This window comes from Molossus molossus, unplaced genomic scaffold (assembly GCF_014108415.1).
Source record: "Molossus molossus isolate mMolMol1 unplaced genomic scaffold, mMolMol1.p scaffold_m16_p_6, whole genome shotgun sequence".
Classification (NCBI taxonomy): Eukaryota; Metazoa; Chordata; class Mammalia; order Chiroptera; family Molossidae; genus Molossus; species Molossus molossus.
This window is the reverse complement of record NW_023425399.1, coordinates 27594296-27609388: the sequence shown is the minus strand read 5'-3', so window position 1 is coordinate 27609388 and position 15093 is coordinate 27594296. Positions and strand designations below refer to the sequence as shown.

The 15093-nt window shown below is 52.5% G+C and overlaps 1 protein-coding gene across 12 annotated transcripts in view; it reads right to left on the bottom strand.

Annotated features, from left to right (window-relative positions):
• SMOX (spermine oxidase) overlaps positions 1–15093 on the bottom strand; it is a 53606-nt gene that overhangs the window by 29474 nt on the left and 9039 nt on the right. Inside the window, exon 2 of one of the 12 annotated variants that reach the window (XM_036245538.1) lies at positions 9763–9954. The exons of 9 other annotated variants lie outside the window; for them this stretch is intronic. The gene's annotated coding sequence lies outside the window, so the exon portion shown is untranslated. Of the gene's footprint in view, positions 1–9762; positions 9955–13082; positions 13108–15093 lie in introns of those variants that run through there. 2 more of the 12 variants (XM_036245535.1, XM_036245539.1) reach the window with 2 other exon arrangements.

Below are 15093 nucleotides of genomic sequence, written 5' to 3'. Positions count from 1 at the left end.
ACCCATTCCTGGCTCCCTATAAAAAAATGAAAGCTGACACACCGACTTCCTTCTCCACACACCCCAATGTCTAGCAAAGGGGTCTTTTTCTCAATATGCTCAGGCTGAGAAGCTGCTCCCCTCATCCACGCCATCTGCCCATGTCACACCTGGGCATGGACTGCCCCCAAATGCTGTCCAAACCCCAGGCCCAGGCCAACTTAGTGCAGAAAAGATTCTGCAGAGAGCTGGAAGGTGGTACCCATGGCCCAGAGCTCCTCAGAGGGGCCCCCCAACTCGGACTGGTACCCCACCCCTTCCAGGACAGCCTATAACCCAGCTTTCCTATTCTTCCTCCCTCCTCTTTCTGTCCCTCCACCTCCCACCCCTTCCTGATGTTCTGTCCAGCCGCAAGTGGGGGGCAGGGCTGGCTGGAGTCCTTTCCTCCTCTGTCCCTCCCCTCTCCCAGGTTCTCCTAACAGGAAAGGAAATTTCGAGGTGCGGGTGTGGCTGCCTGTACCCCCTGCCAGGGCGGCCAGCAGGCAGGAAGGGTCAGAGATGCAACGCAGACAAGGAGCCTGTTCTGTAGCAGGTCTGTAAACACACGGGATGCCCAGAGCTGCCAGCTGTCGCCGTCACCATGGCTGGGCAACCAATGAGGTGATGCGATGTGGCTCTACAGCCCTCCCTGCCAGTTCCCTGGGGCCGGGGTGGGGGTGGCTCTGCCTGCATGCTTGTTTCTGGGCCTCCATTCCTACCCCCAGCCCAAAGCCACTTCCCCTCCCCCCAAAACACACCTCTTTTATACAATAAAGGGGTAGGATCAATGCAGTAGTTCTCAAACCTTATTGGTAGAACCCCTTCTCAAAAAGCTCCTATGGGACCCAGTGTGTGGCTGGGAGGAAACTGGGGGGCCCACCCCCTCTGAAGTCTCATCACAGCACCCCCCAGGCCCCCAGGGGCACCACATCTAAACACTCAGGTCCAGACAAGCTGCCGCCTCGGGAAGCAGGTCTAGGGAAGGAAAGCCTGGGGCACAGCGCCTTCCTGCCGGCTCTGAACTTCCTTCTCTCCGACGCGGCCAGCTTGTCCTCACAACATGGTTGTGACAGTCAAGTAAGTCCCTCTGTGAATGCCCCAGGATTGTCATCATTCTCAAAAGCCTCGTGTGTGAACATCATTTATAAAGTTCTGCAGCTAAATTGTGAGCAGACTGTCTTTGGGACCAAGTTCAGAAATGGATTGTGGGAAGCGCAGGCGGGCAGCTTGCCTTTGAGACAACACAGAAAGAGCCTGAGGTCCTAAGTGTCAGAGACCTTGAACTCAGACATCACACATGGGGTGCCGCCGTGGAAGCAGGTAAATGGCGTCATATAGGTCGCCTGCACCCCTGTGCCCTCACAGCTAGTTCCAGATGCCCTGTCAACCCCTGGGACCCCAAAGAAGCCGGAGAGGCCACTCACACAGCCCACAGAGGGCAGACAGATAAGGAGTTGCCGCCCCATGTCTCCCCCATCGGCCCTTGGAGCCAACATACCGTGAGGTCCAAACTGAAAGGGAGAGAGAAAACCATGTGCGACACCTACTGTGGGCCCTCGGCTACACACTGAACCGGCCCTTTGGGTGCTCTGTTATCTGACTGGGAGGGGAAAGCAATGTGTTTTCCATTGGTTTGTGGCATCTTTCCTTTTCCATTTTTTTTATTTTAAATTTTATGAGAAAATGTCTTTTTGAGGAAGAAATGCTCCTCGGTGCCTGCCTGCCCTTCTCTAGACTTGAGGAAATAAATACATAAATACATAAACAAATAAACAAACAAATAAACAAGCGTCCGCTCCTTGATCTGCATGCACAGGAGAAACAGGACACCCTGTACTTTTCGAGCAGATAAAGGAGAGAAGAAAAAAGTGCTGGCTCAGCCAGGCAGGGAGGAGGGGTGGGAAGGAGACAGGCAGGAGCACGGAGCAACGGCACTTTTCTTCTAGTTCCTGCTCCCACGGCAAAATGGGGGGTGGGAGCTTGGGCCCCTCTGTCCCCAATCAGGTCAAGCCTCGTAGCTTCAAGAAATCAGGCCAGACACGGCTTGAGCGTCTCGACACCATTCAAGATGCCCGCTGCCCCCCCATCCTCCTTCCCGTTCTGGCCCGCAGGCCACCACCTCCCCCTGCTGCCCGGAGCCAACACTGCCCTGGCTGACCTGCCACGAAACCAGACTGCAAAGAAAAGGCAGCAGGGGGGGAACGAGGACACAGGGAAGAAAACCTGTCCCATGGCAGGGTCACCAAACAAGGATGGATGAAGACCAGGAGACCACCCAACAGGAACGGGCACTAGCAGCCAGGCATGTGTCCCTTTCCCCACCCACCTCCTCTCAAAATCCTCACCAGTTTCATTTGTCACGCTGTGATTTACCCTCCAAGAACTGCCTCCTCATCGTCAAATACAAGAGACATGTTTAGTCCTGGCCTCCCACATCTGACCCTGCCCAGCCCCTCCTGGAAATGCCCAGAACTGACTTCCCATCTCCTTACACGTTCCCCATGACAGTTAAAACTGCTGGAGTGCCGAGCACTCCCAGGCTCAAAACTGAAGGCATCCTTCATGGGAGACCCATCCTTATCCATCAGGTCAAGTCATGTCAACCCCACAGCCCAAATAACTGTTCTCTACCCTCAGCTTCCCCAGGCGGGGCCTGCCTCCTCCCCCTGAGCTGCACGCCTACAGAACTGCTCAGCCACCCCTCAAAGACAAGCATGGCCAGGCCTCTCTCTGGCCAGGAATAAAATCCGGCCATGCACTGAGCATCTACGATGTACCAGGCATGAGGACGGCCTTAGCCCTTGACCCTCTGGACCAGGCTGAGCTTTCCAGCTTCAGTTTTCACTGACACCCCCTCAAACATACACACAGGCCGACTTCACCAAGGCGGTGAGCAGCCCAGCGCAGCCCAACTGAAGGCCTGTGGGAAACATCCCTCCCGCACACGTCAGAGGAGCGGGCTCTCGGTTCTCTCACATGCGCACCCTGTGCAGAGCGCTGTGGCTGTGGCTGTGTGGCTGTGGCTGTGTGGCTGTGTGGCCGCACGGTTTTCTGTTGCTTGAACTACCAGCAAGGCCTGTCTGCTCTACTGATGGTCCTGAAGTAACAGATACCCTGGAAATGGAGTTTCTTATGCCGGTTCCTCTCTGCCAGCACCACCACTCCCTACCCATTCCCAAAGCATGGGCACCTCACCCCACGACAGCCTGTTGCCTATTATTCCGGAGGGAGGCCACAGCCCCACAATCACTGAGCCATGGCCCCTGGCTAGACTGGTGACCTTCCCCAAGCCTGGGAGCGACCTGCAAGGAGGGTCAGTGGTCCAGCTCAGCACAGGGGGCCCTTCTTCCACAGTGTTGGAGGCCACTTCCCTCCCCAACAGTGGCCACTATAACAAAAATGATGCCACAAAGGGCCAGCTTCCCTTCCAAAATCCCCTCACTAAAAAAAAAAAAAAAGTCTACCCTTCCTTGGCTGCCCTCTGACACAGGCTACCCCCAAACGCGTCTACCTCTTGTCCTTCACTCAGTGTCACCCAAGTGCAAGACCATTTCCCAGAGGAGAAGAGCGTGGCCGGCAGTTAGCCCACCTGGCTCCTCTCCTCACCCTCAGGGCCAGGCCCCAGCTGGAGCACTCCAAAACAGGCCCACCCCTCCGCCTGACAGGCTCCTCCCCTCCTTCAGCCCCAAGATCGCTCATGTGAGCCCTCCCAGGGTGCTGGGGGCCACCTGTACCCTCCCCAACCAACCCTGGGGAATTCTAAGTCTCTCCTCCCAACGATACTCCTAGTGCTCAAGGGCAGCAGCCCTACCTCAGTTTCCCTGGAGGGACCCCTCTGCCTCAGGCTTCCAACAGGAGGGGAGGGGGGCTTTCAAGGGAATCTCTCTGGACTGCCTGGCAGGTCTGGGGAGGGATTTGGATTCTCGAGGGGCCCCCCAGACAATGCAATTATTCTTCAGATGTAAAAACACCCAGAAATCCCAGACCAGCTGCTTTGCACAGCCGCCCAGACAAAGGGGCTCTGTGTCTGCCTGCAAGGCTCCTCCCACCCCTCAACCCCAGGAAGGGGCTGGGCCTGAACTCCTCCCGCCAGACCCTCCCCAGTCCTCCTTACCAGCCAGCCAGCCAGGAAGTGAAAGAGGCAGGAGAGCTGAGCCAGACTTGACCAGTGACTGATGGGGGGGCAGACACAGGACAAGGACAGCCTGTGAGCCCAGGAGACACAAGGGAAAGGAGAGAACACTGGTGGGAGCCCAGAGACTCAGGCCCCGATCGTCTCTCCCTTGACACCTTCTCTGGGCCCCATCTGGCCAACACATCTGAACTCACCCCAAAGACATAGCATCTACACCCCGCCTCCTGGACACACTGTCTAAATCCCATCAGATGCTCAATGGCCTCCTTTAGTCTTCAAGCTTTCTCATCTGTAAAATGAGGACAGGGCCCTGGCCAGTTTGGATCAGCGGTTAGAGCATAGACCCGCGGACCAGAGAGTCTCGGGTTCGGTTCCCGCTAAGGGCACGTACCTCAGTTCTGTTCCCAGCCCCGGTGGGGTCATGTGGGTGGCAGCCACTCGATGTGTCTCTCTCACATCAATGTTTCTCTCTCTCTTCATCCCTCTCTCCCTCCCACTCTACCTGAAGATAAATGCAAAAATGTCCTCAGGTGAGGATAAAAATAATAATAATAATAAAAGAAAATGGGGACAGATACAGCTACCTGGTGGGACTTACTGCAAGGGCCTCCTCAGAAAGGGAAGGAAAGGGAAGAAGTTCCAAAGAGACTAGTACAGAGGCAGGAGCCACCTCTCCCGCCTGAGGCAGGTCTCAGAGCTCCATTTCAGTTGAAGAACCCTAGCCTTCACCTGAACTCAAACCCCTGCCTCAGCCTTGGCCCCAACTCCAATACCAGACTGGACCTTGACCCTGACATCAATCAGACTGCCCTCAATACTGTCTCAATCTAACCAGTTCTGGGGGTAGGGTTGGCATCAGAGATGGGGGCCATTAGCCAACCCCCAAGCTCGTAAAAGAGACCAGGCGGGGGTGCCTCATTCCACAGAGCCTCCCCTCAACAGACCCCCTCAGGCCATGGTGAGGAAGGAGGTCTGGGGAGGGCCCGTCGCCCGTCCTGGCACTTAGACTTCTCTCCAAGCATGGGGTCTGTGCTAGCCACATCTCTTCCCCATAGCCAGATGTGTAAAGTCCCTAAAAGCACAACTTTAAAAGTCTTTGTAAGCCTTTTCTGAAGCGGGGAGCCTGCATTACATGGAGAGAGGCAGCCCTCGACTGGGTGTTTGGGGGCAGAGCCAACAGCATGGCCCACACAAGCCCTGGTGGCAGGAGGGGTGTCATTCTTGGAGAGGTGAGCACTCTGGGTCAGCCTCTATTTCCCACGATGCTCTGCAAGGCCAGAGAGATTGTTCCAGGACCCCAGATTATAGTTGCCTGCAGGGGGAGATCCTGAAGGCCACCTGCCTCTGACTAGAAGCCACTTGGAGACAGAAGAAGGGAAGAAAGGAAAGAAGCCAGGGAAGGGTAGGGTCTTTCTGATGGCTGTGCAGTGAGAGAGAGAAACAGGTGGAGGTGGGCCAGGACAGAGCCTAGGACTGAGTTCCTGCTCCCATACCACTCCCAAAGAGCTTTACCCAGAACTCCACCCTAGAGGTCCCACCTTCAGCAAAAACAGGTGGCTGGATCATGCTCTGACAATAGATCCGATCAAGTGCTGTTCTTGATGGCTTCTAAACGTCTCCTATGAACCTTTCAAAATCTGGGCCAGCCCCAACAGCTCAGCTCCCATCTCCAGCCCCAGCTCTTCATACCTTATGTCCTGGATTCCTGTCTTTGTGTGTATCTACCCGCCGACATCCTGTGTGGCAGTGTAGGCAAGTCACCTCTCTGCCAGTAGGGCCCACATTCTTCCCCTCAGGTCCCAGATCTTGCAGAGGCAGGCAAACCCCATTCCCCCTCAGCCCAGAGACAGGTCAGGGCCTTATATGATGACTATGCCGCCCCTGGACATGCCTGGAAGAGATGAAACTGCCCAGATGGTAATTTCTGCCTCTAACCACTGTGGCCTTGGGAGAGTCCATTGGCTTGAGCCTCGATTTCCCCATCTGTAAAATGAGAGTAATCATTCCTACCCTGAACCAGGCTGGCCCTGACCCCAGACCCTATTAGCCAGCCTCCTGAATCCCAGAGAAAAGTCCTAAAGGCACAGGTTTCACTGTGGCTCCCTTTAGTAAATCTTAGGATGAGACCCCATGGCCTGGATTCCTTCCCTCTAAGCAGAACCTGACACCCCACCTCGGGAATCCCCTCCAGGAAGTAAGCAACCACAGAACTTCAAGAGACCACAATGTTGGTCACTATTTTGGTCGACTATGTTGGTGTGAGACTGCCCTTGGGGACAGCACACCAGGCTCTGGGCAGAAGAGCGCTGATGGGAGATGGTATTCACAGTCACTCACTTCTTCCCTGGGAGTAAGTTCTCCTAAAGGGGCTGAACCTGGAGAGAAAACCAGCCTCAGAACCAAGGTACCAGCCCTGTTCTGAAGCACCCAAGTTACCATGGCCCTGAGGAATCTCAGACACACACAAACTTACTTTGTTTTGTTTCACTTCATGATGCTACTTAATAAATAGCCCCCTCCTTTGCAGACGCCTTATAGCACCATGGTTGTCACAGGCTCTGGGGTCAAATCACTTGTTTTTGAATACCAGTGGTCTGAATCCCTACCACTTACTAGACAAATGACCTGAGCTTCGGTTTCCTAATGAGTAGAATCGGGATAAAGAGTATCTGCCTCGCAGAGTGGCGACAATGCAGAGTGCCTAGCCCACAACCAGGCATGTGACAGCAATGGTTCTTATAGTTATATTCCTGCAGGCCCAAGTCTGCACACTCGTGGGTAGACCACAGGGAGGGCTCGGCCAGGACACCAGATGGGCTGGAGGCAAGGGGAAGTCCAGCCAATAGAGAGGTCATAGACCCTACTGCATGATGATTCCGACCTCCAGACCTCAGAGAAATCACCTCACCCTGCAGTGGGGATGCTTGGCCCTCCCAGGCAAGGTCTGTGAGGCTGCAAGTGTAATTATAGGACAATAAATGCAGTCACCAGCCTCCAAGATGAATCTCAATGATCCTTGCCTCCTAGTACTTGGGCCCTAATATAGTCCCCTCCCAAACTGACCTATGTAGCCAACAATAGGAATGATGGAGTATGACTTCTGAAACTAGATCGTAAAACACACTGTGCAAGTACCGTATGATTTCACTCATATGTGGAATCTAATGAACAAAATAAGCAAACAAAATAGAAACACAGATAGAGAACAGACTGGCAGCTGTGGGGGGGGGGGGCGCTCAGTGAAAAAGGTGAAGGGATTAAGCAAACAAAACAAAACCTCACAGACACAGACAATAGTATGGTGATTACCAGAGGGAGAAAAGAGAGGGTCAGGGGGGATAAATGGTAATAGAAGGAGACTTGATTTGGGGTGATGAGCACACAATACAATATACAGATGATGTTTTATAGAATTGTACACCTGGCCCTGGCCGGTTTGGCTCAGCGGTTAGAGCGTCTGCCTGCGGTCCAGAGAGACCCGGGTTCGGTTCCCGCTAAGGGCATGTACCTCGGTTGCAGTTTGTCCCCGGCCCTGGTTGGGTTGTGTGGGTGGCGGCCACTCGATGTGTCCCTTTCACATCGATGTTTCTCTCTCTCTCTCTCCCTCCCACTCTATCTGAACAAAATATCAAAAAAAAAAAGAATTGTACACCTGAAACCTATATAATTTTATTAACCAATATCACCCCCAATACATTCAATAAATAAAAATAAAAAAACATTGTGGCCCAGCCAGTGTGGCTCAGTTGGTTGAGCATGACCCAGGCACCAAGAGGTCACTGTCAGAGCACGTGCCCGGGGTTGCGGGCTCGATCCCCAGTGAGGGGCGTGCAGGAGGCAGCCAATCAATGATACTCTCTCATCAATGTTTCTATGTCTCTCTCCCTCTCCCTTCCTTTCTCTATAAAAATCAATAAAAATTTAAAAATCACAAAGTAGGAAAAAAACGCATTGTGGCTTCCATCTTGCTCTCTTGGAGTGCTGGACTGCTTCCTCAAGGGGAAGCCAGTCACCATGTCACAAGGCCACTAACGCAACCCTAGGGAGAGGCCCATGAGGCAAAGCACTGAGACCAACAGCCAAACCACCTTGCCAAGCATGTGAGCGAACCACCCTAGAGGCAAACCCTCCAGCCTCAGTCAAGCATTCGGATGACTACAGCCCCAGCCACCATCCTGACTGTAACCTCCTGAGAGGCCTTGAGCCAGAAACACCCGACAAAATCACTCCCACGTTTCTGACTCACCAAAACTGTGAGGATAATAAATATTTATTGCTGTTTTAAGCTACTAAGTTTGGGGGTGGTTTGTTACACAGCAATAGGTGACTAATATAGTCATCCATCCTCTCTCCCTGGGGAACCGTACCAGGGTGGGAACCCTAGGCAAACTCCCCTTTTTGCCCAAGGCCCCAGCTCCCTTTCTTACATTCAGGACTGGGGTGGAGTGAGCAGAGAGCCTGCCCAGGCCCTACCACTTACAAGGCCCAGGAGACCGGAATTCCTTCCCAGCCAGTACTTTAGACTCACCTAGAGATTTTTATAAAAGACTGATTCCCAGCCCCCACACTGGGCCATCTAAATCAGACTGTCTGGGGTTGTGGTCCAGGCATAGGTATTTTTTTAAGGGTCCTCCATGATGCTACTGTATAGTCAAGGCTGAGAATCGCTGCTCTATAAGATCCAAAAGCAGGCTCCAGGCCCGCCCAGAGACAGGGTGTCTGCCTGTGCGGGACAGGAGGAGGCAGAGAGAACAGCAAGCCAGGCAGTGCCCAAGTTCCACTCCCTACCCCCAGCTTAAACTGGGTCTCCCTCTCTGCCCTTCCCCTGCAGCTGCCCAGCTCCCTAAGCCCTGTGCATTCCAAGTCACTAATACACCTCAGCCAGACAGGGCTGACTTCGGCCCTTGGAGATTGCTCCCTTTGAGAGGACCAGGGTGCTGGATGGGGTCTAGTTCTGAGTGATCTTGGGGAAGACTGTTTCTTCACCAGAAAAATGGGAATTGCCATCACACCTACTCTTCTCTCAAGGGGTCCTAGGCTCCCACTCAGACATCTTCAGAAAGGGTTATATGTTTTATCTCCCCCCATGGCACAGCCCTGGGGAGAACACGGCAGTGGATTAAACATACAGGTACACAGCCAGTTAACTCACAGGTACAACATGAAGTGATAAGGATTTGATGGAATGAAGTGAAGAATGTGGGAAAGGATGAGGAGGGGTGCCTACTGGGGGCAGAGAGCGGTCGGAGATTTCTAGGAGAGACATGAGAAATGAACTCCAGGCAGGGGAACTACATGTGCAGAGGCTCCGAGGCACTGCTAATAAGGTCAATTCTCAACACCGCTTTTCCCTGCCTCCATGAATCGCCCTGCAAACCCCAGGCCACGTGGCCACTCACCTGGCCTTCCTCCGAAGCTGCAGCAGCGCCATCCAAGCCACAGCGCAGGCATGGAGAGCTTGCCCTGACCTTCCCAAGACAGGCAGCCACAATGTAAGCACACCCACATGGGAATGCCCGAGAGAAAGGGCAGAATGGCCCCAGCCCCCCAGATAGCACAAGACCCCACAGGCCATGAAGTGTGGAGAGTGGCCATTCTCCCAGCCTCACTTTATCCAGCATCACCTGCAGTCCCGACCACCCTGAGAAAGTAGGAGGAGATGGGCAGGATGATCACGCAGCAAAGGTACAGGCACTGCTGCGGACGGTGCGCTGAGAAGTCTGGGCGGGCACAGGACAACCTGGGGGGCCCCCCGCTCAGCTACAATTTCGCTTTCTCAGGTTTCAGTTACCCGTGGTCAACTGTGATCCAAAATATTAAATTAAAAATTCCAGAAATAAACAATTCATAAGTTTTCAATTGTGTGCTGTTCTGAGTAGCATGATGAAACCTCAGTGTTCCACTCCGTCCCGCCTGGGATGGGGAGCATCCCTCTGTCCAGCGTACCCACACTGTACCTACATACAATACGATTTTTGACAGGAAGAAAGGCCATATTCACATAACTTTTATTACAGTATATTGTTCTAATTATTGTTTTATTAGAAGTTATTGTTGTTAATCTTACTGTGTCTAATTTATAAATTAATCTTTATCATATGTATATAAAAATTATAGTATATATAAGGTTTGGTTCTGTCCACAGTTTCAGGCAAACATTGGGAGGGGGTCTTAGAACATATCCCCTGTGAATATGGAGGTACTACTGTACACTTAAAAATGGTTAAAATGGCCCTGGTCAGTTTGGCTCAGTGGTTAGAGCAGAGAGACTGCTCTAGTGGTCCAGAGAGACTCGGGTTCGGTTCCCGCTAGGGGCGTGTACCTCAGTTTCAGTTTGTCTCTAGCCCTGGTTGGTTGTGCGGGTGGCAGCCACTTGATGTGTCCCTTTCATGTCGGTGTTTCTCTCTCTCTTTCTCTCCCTCCCACTCTACCTGAACAAAAAATGGAAGAATGTCCTTGAGTGAGGATAAAAAAAAAAAAAAAAATGGTTAAAATGGCCCAGCCAGTGTGGCCCAGTGGTTGAGCATCAACCTATGCATCAAGAGGTCACCAGTTTGATTCCCAGTCAGGGCACATGCCCAGGTTGTGGGCCCGATCCCCAGTGGGGGGTATACAGGAGGCAGCCTATCTGTGTTCTCCCTCATCGATGTTTCTATCTCTCTCTCCCTCTCCCTTTCTCTCTCTCTAAATTCAATAAAGAAAAAAAAAATTTATGGTTAAAATGGTAAATTTTATGTTATGTGTATTTTACCACAATAAAAACAAGAAGAACAAAAAGTTTAGTGAGCACTACTGAGCGCCAGGCACTCAGGTACAGCAACAAGCAGAAGCTCCCACATATCGGGGATGACAGGTGCCACAAGAAAAGCAGGTGAGGGGAGGCAGCTGCTCTGTGTGGGGAGGTCAGGGAAGCCTCTCTGATGAGGTGACAAAGGACCCAAGGAAGTGACAGACAGGAGGCAATCAGAGGGTCAAAGTGCTATGATGACCTCCTGGGAACTTGCTGAATGACAAGATATGGGGATGAGGGCAAGGGTGGGGTCTGGATGACTTGGGTGACCAGTCATGACACTGCAGAGACAACGCTTGATGAGTTCTGTGTCAACTGGTTATCCCCTCTCCCTCGACAACGAGACTATGGGGTAAGAAAGATGAGAAACTGAGGCCAAATAAGTTGGTGCAGGACCTGCAGGTGGGAGGAGAGCCCAGATGGTCTAATTCCAGAACCCAGTTCTCTCCTCCAGGCTATCACCAGCGATGGGAACGCTTCTCCAGGCCACCTCCCTTGGCAGGGCCCAGCACGTCCCCACACACACTGCCCCAGGCCCCTCTGCCAGCCCCACTTCATCAGGCATCACCTGCAGGCACTGCCCTGACCAGCCCTGACCTGGGTTAGTGTCCCCACACAGAGACCCACCCATCCTGCACCTGGAGCCCTGGAAGCTGGGGAGGTGTGAGCTGGCGGATGAAGAAGTGGCTCCCCTGCCAGGTTTCTCCCCTCTCCCTGCCAGGAGCCGCAGCCCCACAGTTCTGGGGTGAAGGAGAACTGCCCAGTCAGCACTTTCCACTGACTTGCAAAACCACTGACAAGAACTGAAGCTTGTGAGACAAGCTCAAGCCCGGGCACAGTTCCCCCTTGCTGGCCCCTCGTGACTCTGCACAAAGCCTGTCTGTGCTTCAGCTCCAGCCCCCAAAAGAAGGGGAGGGGGGTCTCCTGCAAGCCCATCCTCTCTCCAGAGCTACAGGGTCCCCTCTCTGCCCAGCCCGGGACCTGTGCTCTGTTCCCCCAATGAGACACCGCAGTGCCGATGGCAGAGCTGAGTGTCCAAGGCTAGCTGGGTCCAGACAGCATTTGTAGGGAGGGGGTCCCCCCTCACTATGAACTCTTTCCCCACAAAGCTCCCTCTCCTATGGACTTCACTCAGCACAGTTCATCCCAGAGTGAAGCATAATCACAAAAGGAAAAAAGGAAAACATCCCCCAAAAATCCAGCCACCAGATGAACCACACAGCAAACCCTTATTTATTGAGTCTTTCAGGTGCCAGGCCCCACGCTGGGCACTCTCCATTCCTGGCATCATTTAATACTTCCAAACACCCAGGTGCCCATTTTACAGACGACGAAACAGGCTCAGAGAGGCTCACAGAGGTGATGGAGGCCATCCAGATAAAGTGAGGACAGAGCAGGGCTCCTGAGACCGCAGGCCTGAGGACAGCCCTCCGCCTGGCACGCCCGCCTCACTCCTCCCCACAAACTGACACTGCACACATCGCGCCAGGCACTCGGAGCTGCCCAGCAGGAGGCGTCCCCGAGCCTAGTGGCTCAACCCGGCCGCACTACCAAAACCTAGGGCTGCCACAGGGAGGCCACCTGCCTCCTGCCCAGGGCGATGGTGGGATGGGCATCGGGCTACCCAAGTCCCCCCGCCCCATGGGGGCTGGCTCAAAGCTTGGCAGGCCCTACGTTATGCCAGGCACAGCCCTTTTGTCCTTGGTTTCATCCTCTAAAAACAGGGACAGGGACGCTGGTCTAATTCGCTGCCTATATACGCACAGTGAAAAAATTCTAAGAGCAACTAACTCATATTTCCATCTACACAGTCACCTCCTCTTTCAATGGCTCAAGATTTTCCCCACCTGGTAACTTCAGGGTGGTGTAACTGTGCTCTTCTGGTAAGTCTAACACAGGGTATCATAAAAGGATCACCCAGGAAAGGGCCCTTCGTAAAGTTCGACACTGAAGCAAGGCCCCCGTGAGAGCTGGAGCCAGGTCTGAAAAGCCAGTGGTGTTCATTTTAAAATGCACACATGGGCCCTGAGCCTATGATTCAACCCATAAAACACCTACAGAGTGAAGACACTGAGCTTGGACAATAAACATATTCTTCAAGTCCTTTTGTTGAGTTCAAAGAGAGACTGAACAACTCACCGGATTTTGAAATGAAGAAATGCTTGTTCTTATGATTCTATCATCACCGTTATCACTGTTTTTCACTGAGCACACCTGAGGTACAGAGCGCAGAGCTAAGCATTTCGTGTGGAATGTATCAGTGAATCCTCAAGTCAATACCCCCATTCTACAGAGGCAGAAACTGAGAGGTCCAGAGAGGCCTCACACCTGCCATCTAACATAAGGAACTCCAAAATCCACTTAGTCCTAAGGCTCAGGCTTTGCTCTTTGTTATAACCAAGGAATGAGTCAAGTTCATTGTTTTAAGTTACTTTTTCAGATTAAGTTAAAAGTTTTCCATTAATTGTGTATTTTTTAAATTATTTTTGTTTCAAAGAGAGTAAAAGAGATCTGTATGTTTATGTTGTTCTTTTGTGTTTGTTTGTTTGTTTGTTTGTTTGTTTGTTTGTTTGTTTAATCTTCACCCGAGGATATTTTCTCATTGATTTTCAGATAGTTTCAGAGGGAGGGAAGGACAGAGAGAGAGAGAGAAACATCTCTGTGAAAGAGACACATTGATTGATTGCCTCCCAAACGACCCCATCTGGGGCCAGGGATCAAACCTGCAACTGAGGTACATGCCCTTGATCAGGAATTGAACCCACAACTCTTCGGTCTGAGGCCCAATGTTCTAACCACTGCACAACCTGCCAGGGCAGGGAGCTGTATGTTTAACATTTAAAGACCTCACTGAAAATCTTTCTCAACATCTTCTCTCTCTCTCCCATTTTTTGGGGAGGCAACCAAATTTTTGGTGGTCTTGTTTCGACAAAGCTGAATAAAAAATTAAAAAAAAACTTTCTCAACAATGTTTGTCCATTGGTGGTCCTGAGTGTCTCTGTTTGAGTCATCCTAAAATCTAGCTGACTCAAGGTCTAGTTTTTCGCAGTTCCAAAAGCACTCATCAGCCCCTCCTCCTCCCTGGCGTTAGGAGTTCAGGGAGCTGGGTTGGCTGGCTTGGGGGATGGGAAGTCTAGTTGTGGTGGGAAAGCATGGTTGAAAGTTTGGGGACAGGCTCTGAGGGGTCTGTGAGGTGAAGAATGGGCATCGGACCAGATGTCCAAGAAGCTGGGCTGCAGACCCAAGCATAGCATTTGCCAATACTGTCAGTGTCTCCCTCTGTCTGTGAAATGGGCTAATAGCTCAGGCTTTGTGGTGCCCTGAGGTGAGGACAGGCACTCTGGGCCTGCCAGGGCCTAGTACAAAGTTGGCAGAGGGTGGCTAGGTTCTTTGTTCTGTTTTCTAATAAATCACAACTCCTTTCCAAGTGCCTCTTTTCCTGGGCTTCAATCACACCTTCCTTTACATCCTCCTCCAAGAAGTAGCTAGAGAACAAAGGAATCTGGACTGGGGTGTCAGGGATGCTGCACTCTCCCAGCCAAGCCACCCTGCTCTGGCTGAACCCGAATGCTTTTCTTCCTCCTCCTCCTCCCAGCATGTTTAGAGAGAGCAGGAAAAGCCCCAGGCTCTGCTTGTTTGGAAAAAAAAAAAAGAGAGAGAGAGAGAAGGGCAAAGCAGGACAGGAGAGGAGCTGGGCTGGGAATGCAGGCTCACTGAGCATCCTCTGCCAGGGCCCTCCCGTCTGCTAAAGTGACTTCTCTTGGGTCACTGTTTGAAAGGCCACACCCCATTACCCCCACCCAAGCTGCTGAACAAAGAGTCCTCACACTTCAGAAGAAATGAGGTGTGGCAAGGAGCAACACAGGGTGGCCTCCCGGACCATCCCCACCAGCCACAGGGGAGGAGTAGGAGAAGGGAGCAACAGCCCCAGGATTGCCCCGACCCCCACCCCCACACTTGCAACACACCTTCCAGGAAGGCAACAGGATGAAATTCCCAACCTTTGGGGGAAAATGACTCAGAGCTCTGAGAATCCGAGGATAAGGGTCATATAAGCAACCTGACCTCTCCCCATGCATTGAGTTGTGAAGGGACATAGCTATTCTGTGTGGAAGCCCAATGTTGGGGGTGGGGCTATCCTGTACCTTCA